Source organism: Sus scrofa, chromosome 1 (assembly GCF_000003025.6).
Source record: "Sus scrofa isolate TJ Tabasco breed Duroc chromosome 1, Sscrofa11.1, whole genome shotgun sequence".
In the NCBI taxonomy this organism is placed as follows: domain Eukaryota; kingdom Metazoa; phylum Chordata; class Mammalia; order Artiodactyla; family Suidae; genus Sus; species Sus scrofa.
The window spans coordinates 57,454,450-57,479,557 of NC_010443.5; the positions used below are offsets into that span (position 1 = coordinate 57,454,450).

The 25,108-nt window shown below is 40.0% G+C and overlaps 1 protein-coding gene across 4 annotated transcripts in view; it reads left to right on the top strand.

Moving 5' to 3' along the window:
- ANKRD6 (ankyrin repeat domain 6) overlaps positions 1-25,108 on the top strand; it is a 210,316-nt gene that overhangs the window by 16,503 nt on the left and 168,705 nt on the right. The window lies entirely within an intron of this gene.

Consider the following 25,108-nt stretch of genomic DNA (forward strand, 5'->3'; position numbering starts at 1 on the left):
AAAATTTTTTATCTTTTTTAGGGCCGCACCCATGCACATAGAGGTTCACAGGCTAGGGGTCGAATTGGAGCTGTAGCCACCAGCCTTCGCTAGAGCCACAGCAACACCGAGTCTTCGACCTACACCACAGTTCACGGCAACGCTGGATCCTTAACCCACTGAGCAAGGCCAGGGATCCAACCTGCAGCCTCATGGTTCCTAGTCAGATTCCTTTCTGCTGTGCCATGACGGGAACTCCCAGTTACCTCTTTTAATTGCTCATTTTGGTAAACTGTTATGTGAGTTTTTCACTGGGAAACAAGGAGACATGGTTTGCTGTCTGTGTGAACTGAGTAACCAATGAGGAGTGACCATTCACTGACACACTTGGAAAGATGTGGTGTGATGTGTTTGGTCACTGATCATGATGCTCATCTATTACTTACATATCGAGTTGTAGATTGGAGAGCTATTAGTGAAGTTTGTACCTCATGCAGTTTCTCAGAGCTAACATGCGGTGGTAAGTGAAATTTGAACCATGTCATTGGAGGACTGGTGTAATTTAAACCATGGGACCTGAGATTGTACACATTAGAACCATGTAAAGCAAAGGCTGCCTGAATAATATGTTATAGTAATTACTTCCGGGTATTGTTTTTATAGGTCTGTGATTTACGTGTGCATCTTTAGGCAGTGTGATTTAGTGTTGGTCCTTAACATGTTTTCGTAATGTCTTCCAAGTCTTTTTTTTTTTTTTTAAATCTATGGTTTTCCCCCCTGTATTAGTTTGCCAGGGCTGCCATAACAAAGTACCATCGACTGGGTGGCTTAAACAACAGAAATTAATTTTCTTACAGTTCTGGAGGTTGAAATCTCAGATCAAGATGTTAGCAGATTTGGTTTCTCCTGAGGCCTCTCTCCTTGGCTTGCAGATGGCCATCTTCTTTCTATTTCTTTCTTTCTTTTTTTTTAGGTTTTTTTTTTTTAATTTGTATTGAAATATAGTTGACTTGCAATGTTGTATTAGTTTTAGGTGGATAGCAAAATGATTCAGATATCTATATATACATCTTTTTTTTTTACATTCTCTTCCATTATAGGTTATTATAAGATATTGAGTATAGTTCCCTGTGCTATACATGCCATATAGTAGTCTTTGTTGGTTATGTAGTGTATTTATTTTAACATTTTACTTTCTAGAATCAAAGCTAAAAGGCTTTAGAAGTCTATTGTTTTGTAATGCCCCATCCAAAACCCACCCTCTTCTATCATTTTATTTATTTAAAAAATTTTTTATTATAGTTGATTTACAATATTCCATCAATTTCTGCTGTATAGCAAAGTGATCCAGTTATATATATATATATGTGTGTGTGTGTGTGTGTATACACATTCTTTTTCTCACATTATTCTCTATCATGTTCCATCTTAAGTGATTGGATACAGTTCCCTGCGCTATACAGCAGGATCTCATTGCTTATCCACTCCAAATGCAATAGTTTGCATCTACTAATCCCAAACTCTCAGACCATCCCACTCCTTCCCCCTCTGTCTTGGCAACCACAAGTCTGTTCTCCATGTCCATGAGTTTGTTTCTTTTCTATAGATAGTTTCATTTATGCCATATATTAGATTCCAGGTACAAGTGAAATCATATGATATTTGTCTTTCTGACTTACTTCACCTAGTGTGAGAGTCTCTAGTTCCATCCATGTTGCTGCAAATGGCATTATTTTGTTGTTCTTTTATGACTGAATCATGTTCCATTGTTTATATGTACCACATCTTCTTAATCCATTCATCTGTCATTGGACATTTAGGTTGTTTCCATGTCTTGGCTATTGTGAGCAGTGCTGCAATGAACATAGGGGTGCATGTATCTTTTTTAATGAAAGCTTTGTCCAGATATATGCCCAGGAGTGGGATTGCTGGGTCATATGGTAGTTCTATACTTAGTGGTAGTTCTATACTTATGAGGTACCTCCATACTGTTTTCCGTAATGGTTGTACCAATTTACATTCCCACCAATAGTGTAGGAGGGTTCCCTTTTTTCCATACTCTCTCCAGCATTTATTTGTTGTCTTATTAATGACCGCTATCCTCACAGGTGTGAGGTGGTACCTCATTATAGTTTTAATTTGTGTTTCTCTAATAGTGTGGTGAGCATTTTTTCATTTGTCTGTTGGCCATCGTATGTCTTCTTTGGAGAAATGTCTATTCAGGTCTTCTGCCCATTTTTCAGTTGGGTTGTTGCTTTTTTTGCTGTTGAGCTGTATGAGCTGTTGGTATATTTTGGAGATTAAGCCCTTGTGGGTTGCGTTGTTTGCAGCCACTTTCTCTGATTCCATAAGTTGTCTTTTTTTTTTTTTTTTATGGTTTCCTTTGCTGCACAAAAGCTTTTAAGTTTGATTAGGTCCCATTGGTTTATTTTTGTTTTTATTTCTGTTGCCTTGGGAGACTGACCTAAGAAAACAATTGTATGGTTGATGTCAGAGCATGTTTTGGCTATTTTCTTCTAGGAGTTTTATGGTGAGTTATCTTATGTTTAAGTCTTTAAGCCATTTTGAGTTTATTTTTCTGCATGGTGTGAGGGTGTATTCTAGTTTAATGATTTACATGCAGCTGTCCAGTTTTCCCATCACCACCTGTTGAAGTCATTATGTCTTTAATGGTCTTTATTCAACTCATGGTATCTCTGTCTTCTTACAAGTACACTAGTCCTGTTGGATTAGGGCCTAACTTAATTATCTCTTTAAGGGCCATGTCTCCAAATACAGTCATATCCTTAGTACAAGGAGTTAGAGCTTCTAACATGAATGGGGGGGGGGCAATTCAGCCCATTACATCCTCTATTCCTTTCTTTTCTTTACTATGTATATATCAAAATAGCTGAGCTTCTTGGCCACTGGTTACGTAAAACATAAACCATAATCATGTAAACTTTAAGAGTCAGGATCATTCATGAAGGACACCATTGAAGATTAGGCCTGGATTATGTTGGGTGAAATTATGTTCCAGTTACTAAGGCTGTGTAACAAGTCACCCCAAAACATGGCAGCTTAAAACAGCAATAATTATTTGTTATTTCTCAGAGTCTGTCAGGAATTAGAGAGTAACTCAGCTGAGAGGTGCTGGCTCAGGCCTCAATAAGATTGCGGTCAGATTTAGCTGGGGCTATAATCATCTGAAAGTTTGGGGCAGGAGGATTTCCTTTAAGATGGCTTACTCACGTAGCCAGTATATTGGGCGTGGCTGCTGCTGAGACGTCTGAGTTGCTTTCTACATGGCTGCTGGAATGTCCTCATGGCATGGCAGCTAATTTCCCCCTGAGTGAGGAATCCAAGAGGCCAAGACAGAAGCTGCCTAATGCACTGTCATTTTTATCATGTTCTATTGGTCACACTGATCCAGTCTTGATTCACTGTAGAAGGGGACTCCACAAGGGCATGAATATGGGAGGTATGGATTGTTGGGAGCCATCTTGGGGACTGGTTACTATAACTGGGTAAAGTAAAACCTGTCTTACTTTTGGGGAACCTGTTTGCAAGTCTCTGCCTTCAAATGCTTGCTTATCGTACAGGCTTGTCATCAAAATTAAACATTACTAAATGCTAACTTTCTACTTTACGCTTAATGAGTTAATGCTTTTAAGAATTTTCAAGATAACTTTTTACTCTCAATTTTATGTCTAAAACCATTATATTAATCCCAGTATGTACATTTATCTATTAGTAGATTTTTCTTTGGCTGGACCATTCACTCTAGTTCCTAGAGCAAACCATATATGAGAATAATGGGACCTGAAAGGTATAACCATAGAGACAGAAAACTTGCCTGGCAGTCATCTACGTGTTATCATCAATGTATAACAAATTAATTTTTTCTTTTTTTTAAGGGAGAGAGGGTATGGGCAATATTTATTAACCAAATCAACTTAGATAAGCAATTATCAAAACCAGAGCACCTTCAGATTTAGGAAGTAGACATTTTTAAAAATTATTTTTCTCCCTTGAGTTTTCTGTTACTTTTGCTAGTTCAGATCACTTCAGAATGAGAGACAGTGGAGGAATAGAGAAAGAAATGAACAATTATCTCAGGGTCACATTATCTACCCTTGCTGGATTGAACTGTTGCCATATCAGTGTTCTGGGATTCACAAAGTGGAATGTTAGTTCCAGAAGATTCATGTGTACCTTGGAAGTTACTGAGTTTCTTGAATTTGGGATCAACAGTTTCCAATGATCACACATGCCTTTATGTGAAGTAGGAGACTTTGCTGGAAATGACAGAAGAACATGTGCTCTTAGAGCAGGAAGAATACATAAAGGAGAGGAAGGGAAGCAAGTTAAACAGGGTGAAGGTGAGTAATACAGAGAATATATTAGCTGATGGGAGGGAAGAGAATTTTTTTATTTTTTTATTTTTTATTTTTTTTTGTCTTTTTGCTGTTTCTTTGGGCCGCTCCCGCGGCATATGGAGGTTCCCAGGCTAGGGGTCCAATCGGAGCTGTAGCCACCGGCCTACGCCAGAGCCACAGCAATGTGGGATCCGAGCCGCATCTGCAATCTACACCACAGCTCACGGCAACGCTGGATCGTTAATCCACTGAGCAAGGGCAGGGACCGAACCAGCAACCTCATGGTTCCTAGTCGGATTCGTTAACCACTGCGCCATGACGGGAACTCCTTTTTTTTTATTTTATTTTATTTTTTTAGGGAAGAGAATTTAGTGTGAATTTTTTTATGACAGGTTGTAAATGTGCTACAGTATTTGTTATGTGCTGTTTGTAGGAAGATGTATAGTTACCCAAGCAGTTTAGCAGTATGAGATTCATGGTTTTATGTTAAATCAACTTATGTCTGATGTAAAGCTGATGCTAATACTTTAGGATTTAAACTTTTTTATTGAAGTGTAATTTACAGTGTGTTAGTTTCAAGTGTACAGAAAATGATTGTTTTACACACACCCACACACATATATATTCTTTTCCAGATTCTTTTCCATTATAGGCTATTACAAGATACTGAGTATAGTTTCCTGTGCTATGCAGTAGGTCCTTGTTTACCTGTTTTATACATAGTAGTGTGTATATGTTAATCCCAAACTCCTAACTTATCTTTCCACCCTCCCCTGCTGTCCCCTTTGGTAACCATAAATTTGTTTTTTTTATGTCAGTGAGTGTATTTCTGTTTCATTGATCATTTCAGTTGTATCATTTTTTTAAGATTACGCATATAAGTGATATATGATATTTATCCTTGCCTTACATAACTTAATATAATAATCTCTAGATCATTCATGTTGCTACAAATGACATTATTTCATTCTTTTTATGGCTGAGTAATATTCCATTATATACATATACATAATATATGTGGTGTAGGATTTAAATTTTTAGTAGCCCACATTCACTCATAACTCAATATAATTTGTTGAATAAAGATGTTTTGGGTTCATTCATAAAGGAAAATTAGGAACATTATTAAAATAAGATGACTCTAAGACCCTTAATGTATTATAGTTTGATAGGACTTTATATTGCAGCAGTAGAGAGTACAGTATCCAATCCAAATTCCTGTGAATAGAATATTAGAAGTGATGTTATTGAATATTTATACCCCTGGAGTTCCTGTCGTGGCGCAGTGGTTAATGAATCCAACTAGGAACCATGAGGTTGCTGGTTCGATCCCTGGCCTTGCTCAGTGGGTTAAGGATCCGGCGTTGCCGTGAGCTGTGGTGTAGGTTGCAGACGTAGCTTGGATCCTGCGTTGCTGTGGCTGTGGCATAGGTTGGCAGCTACAGCTCCGATTAGACCCCTAGCCTGGGAACCTTCATATGCTGTGGGAGAGGCTCTAGAAAAGGCAAAAAGACAAATACACACACACACACACACACACACACACACACACACACACACACACACACACACACACATATATACATACCCTTGGAAGTTTGTCTAGTAAATTGAGGAGTTGTCACACTGAGTTTCATATAATTCATACCATAAAAATAAAATTAAGAATTAATATATTCATAGTCTACCTCACTCCACAGGCTCGTTAGAGATGACTGGTTGCTAGTTTCAAAATGTAGTGAAAGAAGCTTGCAGTTTTTGTGTTCATATGGGATCAGGCTGTTTTGCAGAGTCAAGGTTATTGAAAGTTTATCTGTAGCAGAGATGGGTGAATAATGAACAGTTCTTTTCGAACACAAAATACAAGCTCCCTGTTGGCTTCTGTCTGTCTTAGGAACAAAGATGTCTCTGTGCTTCAGGGTAGAGACCTGGAGTGAAGTGACTGCCTGGTAAAGGCTAAGAGCTCATGTAGGGCATGGGGTCACAGGGACTCAGTATGGTGACTAGACTGCTTTATGAAATACCAATGCTCTCAAGTCCTGAAAGGAGTGAGCTTCACGGGTCTGCGCTCTGTCTTTCGTATTTCATATATAGCATTTTGTTTCAGAGACAGAATAAGGTCTGTTGGATCAGACAATAAAAGCTTGTCTTTGGGCAATTCCTGTAAAGACTTTCTGTTTTAATTTATCTTTTGTTATTTGAGCCTTATATTTATTTTTAAAGATTTTTTTTTTCTGCTGCTTTTTAGGGCCGCATCCAAGGCATATGGACGTTCCCAGGCTAGGGGTTGAATCGGAGCTATAGCTGCCAGCCTACACCACAGCCACAGCAATGCCAGATCCGAGCCGCATCTGCAAGACCTACACCACAGCCCATGGCAATGCCTTATCCTTAACCCACTGAGCGAGGTCAGGGATCGAACCTGTGTCCTCATGGATGCTACCAGATTCGTTTCCGCTATGCCACAACAGGAATTCCTAGAGATATTATTAAAACATGGAAAGGTACACAGGCACTTTATGTATTGATCACCAAGATGAGTTTTTAGTTTTCAATATCTTCTTGGTGGGAACTTAATGTCTTGCTTCACAAAATATTATGCTCAGTATAAGACCTTTTCAACTTGTGGGAAACGGGACTAGAAAAGTAAAGAACACTGATCCCTTCCAAGACCAGCTTTTATTTATAGTCGTAGCTTCTGACTTTATTTTAGTGCTTTGTAAACTCACCAAATCCCACTGCTTAACGTTAGCAATAAATTGTGCCTTGCTTCTTCTAAGATGGTCTAGGGCTTTTAGTGTAATTGATTAGATGCCTGTTTTTGCATGTCTGCAGATGTTTATAAGTTATATATTGTCAAACCCATTCCAGAGGGGTGAGGAAGAAGAGACAAAGAAATGGATCATTATTCTCTTTTTAAAATGATCTTTTCTTTCCCATCTAGAGAATTTGGATAATTCTGAAATGTCAGCAGCTTGATATGGTTGGTTTTTTCATTCATTGTGTTGTGCACTTGGCCCATTCCATATGGAGCCTCATGTCCTTCACTTCTGGGAAATTTTCTTCTATCATTTCTTTGCTAATTCTTTTGCCCTCTTACTCTGTTTTTTCTTTTAAAAAACTTCTGACATACCAAAGACTTACTGGATTGAGACTTATTCTTTGCTTAACTTTTCTGTCTCTATTTCTGCCTGTCTTTGGTTCTGTTTACTGGTTTTTTTTTTTTTTTTTTTTTTTTTTTTGGTCATGACCACAGCATGTATGAGTTTCCAGGTGAGGGATCAAACATGAGCCACAGTAGCGACCTGAGTCACGGCAATGACAATGCCAGATCCCTAACCACTAGGCCACCAGGGAACTCCCCGGGAGATGTTTTAGAACTTATTTTTATTCCTTCTATTGAATTTTTTAAAAATTTCATTAATAATAGGATCTCCCTTGTGGTGCAGTGGGTTAAGGATCTGGTGTTGTCACTGCAGTGGCTCAGGTGGCTGCTGTGGCTCAGGTTTGATCCCTGGCCTGAGAAACTCCATGTGCCATGGGTGTGGAGGCCCCCAGCAAATTTTTTTTTTGGTTAATAACATTTTTATTTCTAAGAACTCTCTTGTTCTTTGATCAATTTTTTCTTTTTTTTTGGCTGTACCCAAGGCATGTGGAAGTTCCTGGGCCAGGAATCAAACCTGCGCCACAGCAGCTACCCAGACTGCTGTAGTGACAATGCTGGATCCTTAACCTCCTGCCCCGCAAGAGAACTCTCCTGCCCCGCAAGAGAACTCTCATTTTTTTCATTATAGCTTATTCTATATTACTTTCTTTAATCTCTCTGAGTATAGAGTTCAAGGGTTGTTGTTTTTTTCTTTTTTAAAAAAAAGTTCTTATCAATTACCAGCATTATCTTTGTTTACTCTAGGGTTATTTCTTTTCATTTACTATGCTCTCTCCTTTTCATTTTGGAAACTTTCCCCTGAATGTCTGGTGATCCTTGGTTTTGTGTTCATGTTTAAAACTAAAAAACAATTGGAGGTGCTGTGTGCAAAATTGTAGTGTATGTGAAGGTCTTGTCTTAGAAACTGTTCAAATTCTCCGGAGAGGAAACTTATGTTGTGGGTGGGTGGGGAGGCAACCCCCTGATGAATTAATAGAATATGATATCAATTTTACAAATTGAAAAATCAACCTACATGATAATATAGCTTATGGATATATACATATGTGGCAAAAGCATCATAGAGGAAAAAGAAACTGAATGCAAAATTCAAATAGTGCTTACACTTGGGGATGTGATTGGGGTGGAGCATAAAGAATTTCACCATGGGAGTTTTTGTTGTGGCGCAGCGCAAACGAATCCGACTAGGAACCATGAGGTTGTGGGTTTGATCCCTGGCCTTGCTCAGTGGGTTAAGGATCCAGCATTGCAGTGAGCTGTGGTATAGGTCACAGACACAGCTCGGATCTGGTATTGCTGTGGCTCTGGTGTTGTGGTGGCTACAGCTCTCATTAGATCCCTAGCCTGGGAACCTCCATATGCCATGGGTGTGGCCCTGTAAAAGACAAAAGAAAAAAAAAAAGATGTTTCTTTAAAAATAAAAATAGAATTTCACCGTTATAAGTTATGTTCTGTTTTTTAAATTGAAAAGTGAGTTTTATTATGATCTTTATTCCTCATGTATAGGTAACATATTAATAGTCTTTTATATGTGTCAAATATTTCATAATAAAAATTAGAAAATATGAAGGAAACTCCTTGTGTCTCACCTCGTGAGCATAGATGCTTGACTGACAGTGTTCTGCTGGCAGTCTCTAGTCCCTGGCAGCCAACTCTGTTTCTGTGAGTTCAGCTATTCAAATATCGATCTGTTTGTTTATTTATAATTAAAAATATTGTAAGAGTCCATATATGAGTGAGATCATGCAGTATTTGTGTTTGTCTGACTTATTTCACTTAGCATAATGCCGTCTAGGTTCATTAATTTTGTTGCAAATGACATGATTTTCTCCATTTTTTAAGGCTGAAATTTATTGCACTGTATATGTTCATTATATTTTCTTTATTCATTCATCCATTCATGGACACTTAGGTTGCTTCCATACCTTGGCTATCATGAATAATGCTGCAATGAATATGAGAGTACAAATAGCTCTTGGACGTATGATTTCATTTCTTTTGGCTGTGTATATAGAAGTGGGATTGATTGCTGGATCATATGGTAGTTCTATTTTTAGTTTTTTGAGGAACTTCCATACTGTTTTCCATAGTGACTGCCCCAATTTACATTCCCACCGGTAATGTACAGGGGTTCCTTTTTTTCTACATCCTTGCCAACACTTGTTTTCTCTTGTCTTTTTGATGATAGCCATTCTGACTGGTGTGAGGTGATATCTCACTGTGGTTTGCCTATTTTTAAATTGGGCGATTTGGGAGTTCCTGTCGTGGCTCAGCAGAAACAAATATGACTAGCATCCATGAGGACGTAGATTTGATCCCTGGCCTTGCTCAGTGGGTTAAGGATCTGGCTTTGCCATGAGCTGTGGTGTAGGTCACAGACACGGCTCAGGGCTGGTGTTGCTGTGGCGGTGCTATAGGTCAGCAGCTGTAGCTCCGATTCAGCCCCTAGCCTGGGAACTTCCATATGCCGTGGATGTGGCCCTAAAAAGAAAAAAAATTGGGATTGTTTTCTTGATATTTAGTTGTATGTGTATTTTATATATTTTGGGATGATTTCCCAAATATTTTCTCCCACTCCATCGGTTGTCTCTTCACTTGTTTCCTTTGCTGTGCAGAAGCTTTTTAGTTTGATGCAATCCAATTTATCTTTGCTTTTGTTTTCTGTGCTTTGGGGGTATATTAAAAAAAAATTATTGCCCAGACCAATGTCAAGAAGATTTTCACCTCTGTCTTCTTCCCCTAAGTTTTACAGTTTCAGGTCTTATATTTAAGTCATTTCTATTTTGAGTTGATTTTTGCATACAGGAGGGTCCAATTTTATTCTTTTGATGTGAATAATTAGTTTTCTCAACTGTGTTTATTAAAGAGACTGTCCTCCATTGTGTGTTCTTGGCACCTTTCTTGAAGATCAATTGTGGATTTATTTCTGGGCTCTCTATTCTGTTGCATTGGTCTATATGCCTGTTTTTATGCCAGTGTCATCCTGTTTTAATTATTACAGCTTTTTAGTACATTTTGAAATCAATTAGTGTGATGCTTTTAGCTTTGTTCTTTTTGCTCAAGATTTTTTTGGTTGGAGTTCTTGCTGTGGCTCAGTGGGGTAAGAATTCTACTTTAGTAGCACAGGTCACTGAGGAGGTGCAGGTTTGATCCCCAGACTGGTGCAGTGGGTTAAAGGATATGGAGTTGCTGCAGCTGTGGTGTAGCTTGAAACTGTGGCTTGGATTCAGTCATTGGCCTGGGAACTCCCATATGTTGCAGGTGTGGCCATAAATTTTTTTTTAAAAAAAGATTGCTTTGATTATTTTAGGTCTTTGGAGTTTCAAATGAATTTTAAGGGTTGTTTTGGGATAAATTTTTATAATGGAAGGAGCTCATTCATATTAGCTAGTTTCATTCCTTGTATAAGGCAATCTTTTGTTAGGTTCACTTTTGCAAAACAAAGATGATAATGTATATTTGTGTACTGGATGTATGGATGAATCTAATTTATCAGTTAGGTATAAAACTTAGCCCTTCAGTAATAGCAGCTTATCCTGAGATAACAGAATAACATACTCCTTTATGAACTACAACTGAGAAGAGCTATTATTGGTCGCTGAAGTTGAAAAGCTGTCTTTTTTTTTAATTTTTTTTTTGGTCTTTTTAGGACTGCAACCCATGGCATATGGCGATTCCCAGACTAGGGGTCAATTCAGAGCTGTAGCCGCTGACCTACACCAGAGCCATAGCAATGCCAGATCTCAGCCACGTCTGCAACCTACACCACAGCTCACAGCAATGCCAGATCCTTAACCCACTGAGCGAAGCCAGGGATGGAACCTGCATCCTAATGGATGCTAGTCAGATTTCTTTCCTCGGAGCCATGACAGGAACTCCCTGTCATGTTCTTTAATAAGATAATTTCATCATTAGTGGTGATATTTTATCTAGTAGTCTAAATTCCTTCTTCTACCATCAGGAACTTCTCTTGTTTTTAACCTGATCAAGTGTCCATTTTTAAAACAACAGATGGCTGGAGCTTGCTTTATACTGATTAGTAATATTTTTTCTTCTGACGTACAAAAAACATTTCCTTAGCCCCTTGCAATTCGATCATCTGTGCACAACTACAGAAATCTCCATGTGCCCTGTATAGCTCAAAGGGTAATCTATAAGCACTTATATCTGGCAGACTTTTGTTTGGAGGCCAGAGCAGGAATGTCACATGATACTCAGGAAAAGCCCCTGTAATCTTGCCTGTTCATACATGACACACCATGGTTTGTCAAGGGTCTTTTGTATTTTAATAACAACTTTCCAAGAACTTACATTGTCTCTATCTAAACTACTTTGTAACTTCCCTAGGGGAAAAATGGTATACGTTTCTGTTTGTGAGGGAAATGTAAAATACTTTATTTTATATTGAATTGTAGTTAATATGTCTGGATAGACTGTTACCAACTGAATTAAATGGAGGTTTGACTGCTCCATTCCAAAGTCAATGTTAGAGAGACAGGGTTGGTGAAAAAAGGAAGATGCTTTCTTCAGGAAGGTGGCAGTCTGCGGAAATGGTGGACTAGCATCCTCCAACCCATCTCCCACTTATCTATTAGGGGACAAGAGGTTTTAAAGGGGTATTTCTGGGTTACACAGGCCAGGGTGAGGGCTGCGTGCGAAACAGCATAGTCACCTCCACAATCATCCTTTTTTTTTTTTTTTTTTTTTTTTTTTTTTTTTTGCTTTTTAAGGCCGCTCTCGTGGCATATGGAGATTCCCAGGCTAGGAGTTGAATTGGAACTACAGCTGCTGGTCTACACCACAGCCATAGCAACACCGGATCCTTAACCCACTGAGCGAGGCCAGGGATAGAACTTGCAGCCTCATGGTTCCTAATCAGATTCGTTTCCGCTGCACTAGGATGAGAACTCCCACAATCATCCCTAAACTGGTCATGTGGTGGTCTGATCAGCATCACTGTGATTGTTTTAAGCACACTCTTCAATTCTAGGATGGATTTGCTCCCATTTCCTTGAGGCCAGTTCTTGGAATTGTGCTAGTCATAGATTCAGTACTGCCCAGGAAGGAGCAGCTTATGTTATGGCAGGTGATGGTCTGGTCATCCTGCGGTTAGCTTTTCCCTCTGGTGGCAGTTTTAGTATCTGCAGAATAACTCAGAAATGTGCATTGGACACTGTTGTCTATGTCCTTCAGGGAGGAACTAAGGATTCTGTGACTCTCTTGTCCTAATCACTAACTGTTTGGGCCTGCTCTTTTGTGACTCAGAGGAGGCCTTGGGAAACTACAGCTTTTCTACAGACAAGAGCCAGGGACACAGAAGGGCTTTTGTATGTGGGAGGGCCCGCTCAAGGTCCTGCTTGGTTTTAACACCTCTAGGAGTTGTTTGTGTGGAACCCACCTTGGATTTTAGGAGCAGAAAAGGAAATTTTAGGAAATTGTCAAGGGCTGGGAAGAGAGTAGGAAAGTGCTACCAATTGCAATTTGAGATTTCAAGAATCTCTTGGGATAGATTATGATGGAAGATAATATAAGAAAAGGAATGTGTATATATATATGTGTGTGTGTATGAGTCACTTTGCTGTACAGCAGATATTGGCACAACATTATGAATCAACGATACTCTAATGAAAAATTTAAAAAAGAAAGAATATTGTGTGTTTGTATGTATGCTGAGGGGAAGGAAAATGGTGATAGAGGAATAAATAGATGACTTTTCAGATAATCTGAGTAAAAACCTTAAACAAAAAGGGACAACCTGGTGAGACAGGAGAGAACATCCAGCTTCACCACCTGTCTCCCAATATGCTCTGAAAATTCTGACCTGCAAAGTTCCTCTTTCTTTAAGAATTTGTAGTGCATGTAATTTATAGGTAATCTGGCATTTTACTTTAAATTATTTTAAAAATGTGTGAGTCATTGCAAAGTGGTTAGGAGATCAGACTCTGGATCTAGGTCAATTTAGGACAAATCATGGCTTTGTGACATACTAGCTGTGTGACCTTGGACAAGCTACTTAACCTCTCTGTGCCTCAGTTTCCTCATATTTAAAAGAAGGATAATATCTACCTTGTGTGGGTAAATTACTTAGCCAGGAAATGAATACATATTCATTATAGACAAGTAGATATAGAGTAATATTGTTAAGGTGATTATACTGCTCAGGGCAGTCTACAGATCTGATGCAATTCCTGTCAAATTACCAATGACATTTTTTCACAGAATTAGAACAAGAAAATTTTTAAATTTGTATAGAAATGCTGGAGACCCTGAAGAGCCAAGGCAATCTTGAGAAAGAAAAGTGGAACTAGGGGAATTGGGCTCCCTGGCTTCAAATTGTACTGTGAAGCTACAGTGATCAAGACAGTATGGCACTGGCACAAAAACAGAATTATAGATCAATGGAACAGGCTAGAAAGCCCAGAAATAAACCCATGCACTTATGGTCAAATGGTCTATGATAAAGGAGGCAAGAATATAAGATGGAGAAAAGACAGTCTCTTCAATAAGTCGCTGGGAAAACTGGATGGCTGCATGTAAAAGAATGAAATTAGAGCATTCTCTAGAACCATACACAAGAATAAACTCCAAACGAATTAAAGACCTAAATGTAAGACTAGATACTATAAAACTGGAGGAGAACATAGGCAGGATACTCTTTAAGATAAACTGCAGCAGTGTCCTTTTGGGTCCATCTCCTGCAGGAAATAAAATAAACAAATGGGACCTAGATAAATGTAGAGACTTTTGCACAGCAAAGGAAGTCATAAATAGGATGGAAAGACAACCTACAGACTGGGAGAGAATATTTGCAGAAGATGCAATCGGCAAGGGCTAAAATTCCAAAATATGCAAACAGCTTATACAGTTCATTGAAAACCAAACAACACAATCAAAAAATGTGCAGAAGATCTAGATAGACATTTCTCCAAAGAAGACATACAAATGGCCAACAGGCACATAAAAAAATACTCAACATCGCCAATTACTAGAGAAATGAAAATCAAAACTGCAGTGAAGTGTCACCTCACTCTGGTTAGAATGGTCATCATCAAAAAGTCTATAGGTAGTGGATGCTGGAAAAGGTGTGGAGAAAAAGAAACAGTCCTACACTGTTGATGGGAACGTAAATTGGTGCAGCCACTATGGAGAGCAGTAAAGAGGTTTCTTAAATTAAAAAAGGTTACCATTTGATCCAGCAATTCTGCTCCAGGGCATATTTATCTGGAGAAAACTATAATTCAGAAAGATACATGCACCCCTATGTTCATAGCAGCACTATTTATGATAGCCAAGACCTAGAATCAACCTAAATTCCACCCACAGATGAATGGATAAAGAAGATGTGGTACACATATGCAATGGAATACTACTCAGTCATAATAAATAATGAAAGAATGCCTTTTATAGCAACATGGATGGACCTAGAGATTATCATACTGAGTGAAGTAAGTCAGAGAAAGACAAATATCATATGATATCACTTATAATGTGAAATCTGAAAAAAGGGGATACAAATGAACTTATTTACAAAACAGAAATATACTCATAGACATGGAAAACAAACTTAGGGTTACCAAAGGAAAAAGCAGAGAGGTGGAAGGGATAAATTAGGAGTTTGGGATTAACACATACACACTACTGTATATAAAATATATAACCAATAGGACTTAATGTATAGTACAGGGAGCTTATACTCAATATTTTATAATAACCTATAAGGAAAAAGAATCTGAAAAAAAATATAAAAAATGTATGTATAACTGAGTACCTGAAACTGTATACCTGAAACTAACATGACATTATAAATCAACTATACATCAGTTTAAAAAAAAGAAAAATAGTATAGAAATTAGCAGAAAAAGAGATAAACATCTTCAATTCTTCCACCAATGGGTAACCATTATTACTATCTAGGTACATACCCTTATATTTTTTTCATATAACACATCGAGATCATACTTTTTGTACAGTTTTGTAACTTTTCCCCCTTAATAATATGTCATGAGTATTTGCCCTTAATTTTCAACATCATGTATCTACAATAGAACTATATCAAGTGGATAGGTATTTTTTAGATTATTAAATTAAACTAAAAATAAGGTTTTGGGTGACTTCCAGATTTTCACTTTTACATGTAATGCCTCAGTAAACTTTTTTTGTTTGTTTGTTTGTCTTTTTGCCTTTTCTAGGGCCGCTCCTGCAGCATATGGAGGTTCCCAGACTAGTGGTCTAATCGGAGCTGTTGCCGCCCGCCTACGCCACAGCCACAGCAAGGCGGGATCCCAGCCGCGTCTGCGACCTACACCACAGCTCATGGCAACGCCGGATCGTTAACCCACTGAGCAAGGCCAGGGATCGAACCCGCAACCTCATGATTCCTAGTTGGATTCGTTAACCACTGTGCCACAATGGAAACTCCAAAACTTTTTTTTTTTTTTTTTTTTTTTTTGTCTTTTTGCCTTTTCTAGGGCTGCTCCCGCGGCATATGGAGGTTCCCAGTCTAGGGGTCGAATCGGAGCTGTAGCCGCCAGCCTACGCCAGAGCCACAGCAACGCAGGATCCGAACCTCGTCTGCAACCTACACCACAGCTCACGGCAACGCCGGGTCCTTAACCCACTGAGCAAGGGAAGGGATCGAACCCTCAAGCTCACGGTTCTTAGGCGGATTCGTTAACCACTGTGCCACGGCGGGAACGTCAGTAAATATTTTTATTTATTTATTTATTTATTGTCTTTTTGCCATTTCTTGGGTCGCTCCCGTGGCATATGGAGGTTCCCAGGCTAGGTGTCTAATCGGAGCCGTAGCCCCCAGCCTACGCCACAGCAACAGCAGATTTGAACCGAGTCTGCAACCTACACCACAGCTCACGGCAACGCCGGATCCTTAACCCGTTGAGCAAGGCCAGGGATCGAACCCGCAACCTCATGGTTCCTAGTCCGATTCATTAACCACTGTGCCGTGACGGGAACTTCGGTAAACATTTTTATGTGTTAATCTTGCTTTTGAAGTTACTTTCTTTGAAGAGAAATGGAATTGCTGAGTCAATTTGTTTTCATTTTTAAGGCTTTTGATACGTATTGCCAAATTCTCTCCTGCAGTGTTCATTGGCAATGAGTGAGAGTTTGTTCTCTTGCTTGCTTGCTTGCTTTTTAAAAATCATTTGTAATTTCTTTCTTTCTTCTTCTTTTTTTTGTCTTTTTAGGGCCAACATCCGTGGCATATGGAGGATCCCAGGCTAGGGGTCGAATTGGAGCTGTAGCTGCTGGCCTATACCACAGTCACAGCAATGCTAGATCTGAGCCATGTCTGCAACCTACACCACAGCTTATGGCAATGCCAGATCCTTAATGCACTGAAGCCAGGCCAGGGATCGAACCTGCATCCTCATGGATACTAGTTGGGTTTGTTACTGCTGAGTCACAACAGGAACTCCTCTCTTGCCCTCTTGTCAGTAGGGATTACTCTAATTTTTCTACATTCAATTTTATAGATAAAAATTATATCTTCATTATTTGATTATGAAGAAGACTGAACATTTGTATATGTTTTTAGCCCTTATATTTCTTTTTCTTCTCTGTGTATGTGAAATGCCTGTGAATTTCTTGTCTGCTTCTTTTTGGGAAATATTCACTTCCTTGTAAACTATCAATTTGTAAGAGATCTTGGCTAGAAAAGCTGTTGATTGACTTTATTAAGATTTTTTCTCCCAAGAGCTAAAGTTTCAACAACTTTGTTAATTAATTTAATACCCTGAGATTGGTCAGTCAAGCTCTATCCATGACATCTCCAAGAGAGAAACTACTAATCAGTTGATATTTAAGGTATTTTAATATCCAAGATATATTACTTATAGACACATCAGAGAAGTCCCCCCCCCCTTCTGAGAATACCAGATACTTGCTGGGGAGTTGATTTATTATTTGGAGTTGGTTTTGTGGGTGGAATATACCTCATTCATTCTGATTAGATATTTATTGTGAATCCTGTTTGGTGCTGTACCTGTGATACCTTTTTTTCTTCTTTTATTGAAATATAGTTAATTTACAGTGTTGCGATTCTAGAACTCAGTTTGTAATGCTTAGTACACAAATGACTTGAAAGATGGGATCCTTAGACTGAAACTATTGCCCAGAATGAATGATGAACGCTTCAGCGATTCTCTTTGAAGGGTATCACCAGAGCTTCCCCCACCCAGGGCCAATCATTGTTGCTCTCCTGCGTGTATCCCTTCTGAAAGCGTGTTTGGAGGACTCCTTCATCTGTGCAGCATTTTGAGGCTTGAGCACCAAGCATATCTTTTTGTGAAACCTGGAACTGAAGGAAGTGCACTTTAGAGTGCCGTTTGAAACTTTACTCATACCTTCAAACACATTTTGGAATTTGAAACATCTGTAGAAATTCCTGTTCCACTGACGGAGTTCCCAAGCCAGTGCATCTCTCCTTTCAGTTTATTTGCTCCCCCTAGAGCAAAGCCCTCCAGATGTCTACGGAGACAGTGCTGATGGCAGAAGAGCCTTGCTGAAAAACCATTAGGTGACTCATACCTCACATGTATGGCAAGGCTTGACAGATGGTTTTTTAAATAGTTTGCTCTCTTACACTAAGGAGATTTCTGAAGTTCTGTTCAGGGAATCTAAAAATTCACATTTTACCTAATAGGTGATGAGAAGGCTGCTCATCTTACCTGTCTGGATTTCTTCTTACTCAAAGTTTAATGAAATATTCTGTATTACCTAATCTGTTATTCACAAGTGAGAAGAGACTATAGGGAAGTATGTAAAAGCTGTATAAATCAGCAGAGCAAAAAATCAAGTTTTTACCCATGTTATTTATAAATACTGCAATGATATTTATTTAGGCATGATAAATGCATTTTTTTGATGATTTAATGTGATGCATGCTTAGAATTAAATTTTTATTTTAATATTTCTATGTGGCTATGACTTTTTCTAGCTAACCTAAGTGGTTTTATTGTGTTTCTCTGACCAGTCTGTGATTAGAAATTTTAGTAGTATTTTCAGAAGCTTCCCAAGGCAAATCAAAACAAAGTCTGTGTTACAAACTTGTTTCTTCTTTTCATTTTTTTTTTCTTTCATTTTCTGGCTGTATCTGTGGCATATGGAAGTTCTGGGCCAGAGATTGAATCCAAGCCACAGCAGCAACTTATGTCACAGCTGCAGCAGTGCTGGACCTTTTAACCCACTGTGTTGGTTTGGGGACTGAACCTGCACCTCTGCAGCAACCTGAGCCGCTGAGGTTGAATTCTTAACCCACTGCACCACGGAGCGGACTCCAAGCTTGTTTCTTCCTTCCTTAACGTTTCTTTCCATCCCTTCAACTCCTCTGCCTCCCAGTTCCAGGTCTGTTTATTTTTTGCCTTATGAGTAATGATTATTATAAATTCAGCTCATTTATTTTTTGCCTTATGAGTAATGATTATTATAAATTCAGCTTGTTGTTAGGAGGTTCTCAGGCTGTCCTTTAGGTTTTGGGCCTTAGGAGAACTGTTCATTATTCCTGCCTCACTTTCTTATACCCAGCACCGAAGGAAGTTACAGGAGAATAGGAAACACCTATTTATAAAGTGTGGCGTTTGAGTAAAATTATAAATGCAAAATGATTGATGACAGAGATTTATAGAATCAGCTCAGCCTTGTCTTGATTCGGTTTCCTCTGGTTGTAGATGTCGCACATTTCGTACTATGTCTAGACTCCTTCCACCATGCTTTTCACGTCACTCTCTACTTCTGTTGCTACCATTTTAATCCACAACTTTAGCTCATATCTCTGTCACATGAGCTTTTTCTTTTTCTTTCTTTCTTTTTCTTTTTCTTTTTTTGTTTTTTAGGGCCGCACCTGCGGCATATGGAGGTTCCCAGGCTAGTGGTCTAATCGGAGCTGTTGCAGCTGGCCTACGCCGCAGCCACAGCCACACCAGATCCTTAACCCACTGAGCAAGGCCAGGGATTGAACCTGCAACCTCATGGTTCATAGTTGTGCCATGACGGGAACTACCCCACATGAGCTTTTTCACTGGGCTTTCCCTGCCTCCACGGTCAAGCTCCTTCCATCTATAAATCCAATATGTAGCTGGTGGGTTCTCATGTCCCTACACCATTAGGAGTGGGGTCACTGCACTGCCCTCCTAGGATTCCTACTGCATTATGGTCCAAGTCCTCTTCAAGCTTCTTTACTGTGAGCTCCAGATTAATTTTCTAGTTTAACCACTTGCTGCTCCTTGACCCCTGATTTTGCCATGTTGACCTGACACACCTTCCAGTCAGTCCCTGAACTGACATTTGCGCTTCCCACAACCCATCTCTGTGCAGAGAAATCTCACCTACCTTGGAAGTGGCACCATCTCCTCCAGTAATCCCTTCCAGAACCCTCCCGTTGGCATTCTGCAGCTCCTGTGTCACTCATCAGGAATTATTTTTATATGTGTAGGGCCTTATCTGTCTTGCCTGAGAATGGGAACCAGCTTATCCATTCCTGGTTCTCTGGCTCACTCGACCTGCCACTCCTGCGGTTTCAGTCTTTCATCCCCTTCTGTTTCTTTTTCCTATTAATGTTCTCACTTCTACTCTAAAAGAATAACTACTCCAAACTCTCCCTTTATCCAAATTCTCCTCCAGCTACAGCCATATCTCTCTTCTTGCCCCTATGAACTTGTTATTTAATGGAGGAGACTAACTTTATTTTTTTGGTCATGTCCATGGCACATGGAAGTGCCTGGGCCAGGGATCAAACCTTAGCCACAGCAGTGAGAACAGCAGGTCCTTAACCACTAGGCCACGAGGGAACTCCCATGAGACTAACTTAATTGATGTTCCTGATAAAAACAAGCTCATTGGAGAAAAATATAAATAATACAGAATTTGAGGAGGGTAAACGTCATCCCAAATACCATCACCCAGAGGTAAATTGCCTTTGACTAAACATCCTGTCCCATTTCACAAACGCACACATGCGCTTGCGCACAATTCAGTTTTATATCAGTGAAATCACACTACACACGCTATTCTGAAACCTGCTTTAAAAAAAGAATTCAGCAGTGTGTTGGGAACATCTTTCTGAGTCAGTTCATGTCAGTCCTCATCATTTCTGTGGGTGACTGTAAAGGACTCCATTGAATCAAAAATGATTTAATCTACCACCTTCTGATGAGGACACCCATTCTTTCCTAGTTTTTTGTTTATATGCCTAACACGGTAGTTGTATTAATTAGGATTCTCCAGAGAAACACAACCAGAAGGAAACACACAGAGAGAAATTTGTTATAAAGGGTTGGCTAATTAATTATAGAGGCTGGGAAGTCCCAAGACCTGCAGTTGAAGGCCTGAGAACCTGGAGAGCCAATGGTGCAAGTTCCAGTCTGAATCCAAAAGTAGGAGACCTGTGTTCCAGCTTGAATCCCATGGGCTGTGAGAGCAGATTTTCTTTTGCTCTGCCTTTGGTTAAGGAATTGGAGGAGGCCTGCCCACATTAGGGAGGGCTGTCTGCTTACTCGTGTTGCTGATTCAAATGTCAATCTTACCTAGAAACATCTTTATAGACACCCAGAATAGTGTTTAAACAAACAGCTGGGTACCCAGTGGCCCAGTTAAGTTGGCGCATAAAATTAACCATCCCAGTAGTGAACATCTTTATATAGCTGTATTTAAATTCACCCCTCTCTCTCCATTTACTTACCGCATTCTCTCTCCCCATTATCCCTTTAGGATAAATTCTTGCATGTGAAATTGATGAGTCAAATGTGTGTATATGCCTGGTGATGTTATTGCCCAGTGGCCCATCAGAAGGATAAATTTGTACCCCAGGAAAATTGTCACGGCTTTTCTACTGCCCTCACCTACGTGGATATTGTCAGATCATCCTAATCTCTGCCAGTTTTATGGTTTAAAAAAATCTCTCTTTTTTTTGCATTTCTTCTTCTTTTTTTTTTTTTTTTTTTTTTTTTTTGTCTTTTTGCTATTTCTTTGGGCCGCTCCCTCGGCATATGGAGGTTCCCAGGCTAGGGGTCTAATCGGAGCTGTAGCCACCGGCCTACGCCACAGCCACAGCAACGCGGGATCCGAGCCGCGTCTGCAACCTACACCACAGCTCACGGCAACGCCGGATCCTTAACCCACTGAGGGAGGCCAGGGATCGAACCCTCAACCTCAAGGTTCCTAGTTGGATTCGTTAACCACTGCGCCACGACGGGAACTCCCCTGCATTTCTTTTAAGACTAAGGTTGGATTATCTTTTAAGTTGATGTTCATTGTGTATGTGTGTATATGTGTGTGTTCTTTCAATTAGACTATTGTTTATTGCACTCTTCTAAGGTTCCTGAATCCAAGTAATTCCAGTCCTATAATGGAGCTTATGATTTAGTGTGTGTGGAACTGCCTAATTAGATCCTTTGCCCACTTTACTGTTTAAGTGTTTTTTTGTTTTTTGGGTTTTTTTTTTTTGTCTTTTTTTTTTTTTTTTTTTTTTTTGTCTTTTTGCCATTTCTTGGGCCACTCCTGCGGCATATGGAGGTTCCCAGGCTAGGGGTCGAATCGGAGCTGTAGCTGCCAGCCTGCGCCAGAGCCATAGCAATGCAGGATCCGAGCCGCGTCTGCGACCTACACCACAGCTCACGGCAACCAGAACCTTGACCCACTGAGCAAGGGCAGGGACCGAACCCACAACCTCATGGTTCCTAGTCGGATTCGTTAACCACTGCGCCACGATGGGAACTCCTGTTTTTTGTTTTTTGCTTTTTAGGGTCCAACCTGCGGCATACAGAGGTTCCCAAGCTAGGGGTTGAATCAGAGCTACAGCCTCTGGCCTACACCACAGCCACAACAGTGCCAGATCTGAGCTGTGTCTGAGACCTACACCATAGCTCATGGCAATGCCAGATCCTTAACCCACTGAGCAAGGCGAGGGATTGAAGCCGCAACCTCATGGTTCCTAGTCTGATTCGTTTCCGATGCACCATGACAGGAAATCCCTATTTAAGTGTTTTGTCTTTATTCATTTGTGAGAACTTTTCAAAAATTATGCATGTTATCACATGTTTTATGTTAGCAGTTTTCCTTTAAAGTTTTTGACTTTTATAATTGAGATGAAAAGGGCTTCTCTACTCCTAAAATTGTAAAAACATTAATCCATAGTTTTTTCTGCTATTTTTTTTTTTTTCTTTTTAGGGCCTCACCTGTGGCATATGGAAGTCCCAGATCAGGGATCAAATTGGAGCTGCAGGTGCCAGCCTACACCACAACCACAGCAACGCCAGATCCAAGCCTCATCTGTGATGTACATCGCAGGATCCTTAACCCACTGAGTGAGGCCAGGGTTCAAACCCATGTCCTCATGGATACTAGTCAGGTTTGTTACCACTGAGCCATGATAGGAATTCCTGCAGATTGTCTTTAAAATCTTTTTTTAGAAGTTCCCATCGTGGAGCAGTGGTTAACGAATCCGACTAGGAACCATGAGGTTGCGGGTTCGGTCCCTGCCCTTGCTCAGTGGGTTAAGGATCCGGTGTTGCCGTAAGCTGTGGTGTAGGTTGCAGACTCGGCTCGGATCCCGCGTTGCTGTGGCTCTGGCATAGGCCAGTGGCTGCAGCTCTGTTTCGACCCCTAGCCTGGGAACCTCCATATGCCGCGGGAGTGGCCCAAGAAATAGCTAAAAAGACCAAAAAAAAAAGAAAAAAATCTTTTTTTAAGTTAGAGAAATCTTGTTCGGGATTCTATTGAATACAAGATTGGTTGGAGAATCAATATAATGCTGATTCATTAATTCAGTATAATGCTGATTCATTAATTCTTTGAAAGAAATTTGTGAAATGCCTGCTATACATTTTCTAGTTATAAAACCCACACAAATCCTTGCCATTGAGGAAGCTTATTGTCTAGAGCTGTACTATCCAACGTGGTAGCCATTGGCCACATGAAGTTACTGAACATTTAAAAGTTGCTAGACCTGCATGTTGAAGTGATGATATTTCAGATGTATTGAGTAAAATAAAATATACAATTAAACTTTATTTCCCTTGCTGCTTTTTATGTATTTAATGTGGCTACTAGAAAATTTTAACTTACATATGTGGCTCACATTATATTTCAATTGGATCCTCTGATCTAGAATGTCTTTAGGGAAACGTGTGTTAGTAAAAAGGCTAACTATGAACAAAAGAGATAAGTAATTGTGTTAAATAGCTAAAAGTGCTAAAGAGAAAAAGAATATAAAGCTTTGTGTTTTATGTGAGAGGGTCAGGCCTCATTGAGGAGCCTCTTGGGCAAAGTCCTAAAGGAAGGGAGGAAGCAAGGCGTGTGAATGTCTGGGGAAAGAGCATTACAGACAGAGGGAGCAGCAGGTGCAAAGTCCTGAGTTAAGCACACTTGGATGTTTTCAGAGAACAGGAGGAGGAGAGGCCATTGTGGATCAAGCAATACAGAGAAGAGTAGGACACAAGGTCTGAGAGGTCTGGACTTGAGAGATCCAGGCTGGCAAGTTAATGCTGGAGTTAGCAGCACTTGAAAGTATTTGAAGCCGTGAGATTTCATGATACATCTAGAGAACAAGGATAGATGGACAGGAAGCCTGAGGGCTGAGTCCTAGGACTGCTGATGGTCTGGGGGGAGGGTGGGAGGGGAGATGAGAAGGAGTGGCTAGAAGGTGGGAAGAAAACTAGGGGCGTGTGTGTGTGTGTGTGTGTGTGTGTGTGTGTGTGTTTGTTTCTGAAAGCTAAGCAAAGTCAAGGAGAGAGGATCCACTTCCTCAAATGCTGCTAATGGGTCAAGTTGGTTGAGGACTGAGAATTGACTTGGAGTTTGGCAACGTGGAGATCACCTTGATGAGAGCAGTCATACCAGAGTGATAGCGTGAAAGCCCGATTGGAGTGGATTCACAAGAGAAGACAGAAATCAGTCATAGGGGAGTTCCCGTCATGGCTCAGTGCTTAACGAACCCGACTGGCATCCGTGAGGATGCGGGTTCGATCCCTGGCCTTGCTCAGTGGGTTAAGGATCCGGCGTTGCTGTGAGCTGTGGTGTAGGTTGCAGACGTGGCTCAGATCCCACGTTGATGTGGCTGCCGCTGTGGCTGTGGCTGTGGCATAGGCCAGCAGCTGTAGCTCTGATTGGACCCCTAGCCTGGGAACCTCCATATGCTACAGGTGCAGCCCTAAAAAAACAAAAAGAAGAAAGAGAGAAAAGAGAGAGAGACAGAGAAAGAAATCAGCCGTAGGTACAGACAGCTCCTTTAAAGAGATTTCCTACCTAACAGCAAGAGTTATCTTCCTGTTTAAGCTCCTATTCACATTTGTTCCTCAGCAATTTTCTTCATAGAGGATCTGTCCATTTCTTATTAAATTTTTTCCTATTTATATTGTACTTTTTAAAAATTGTTATTTTAAATGGCATCATATATCATATTTTCTGACTGATTTTTGTTGGTGTATTCATTTTAGTGTTAATTTTGTAGGTGGTCACTGTATTGGTTGTTAGGACTGTGGTAACAAAGTGCCACAGGTGGGGCGCCTTATACAACAGAAATGTATCATCTCACAGTTCCGAAGGCTGCAAGTCCAAACTCAAGGTGTCAGCATAATTGCTTCCTTCTGAGAGT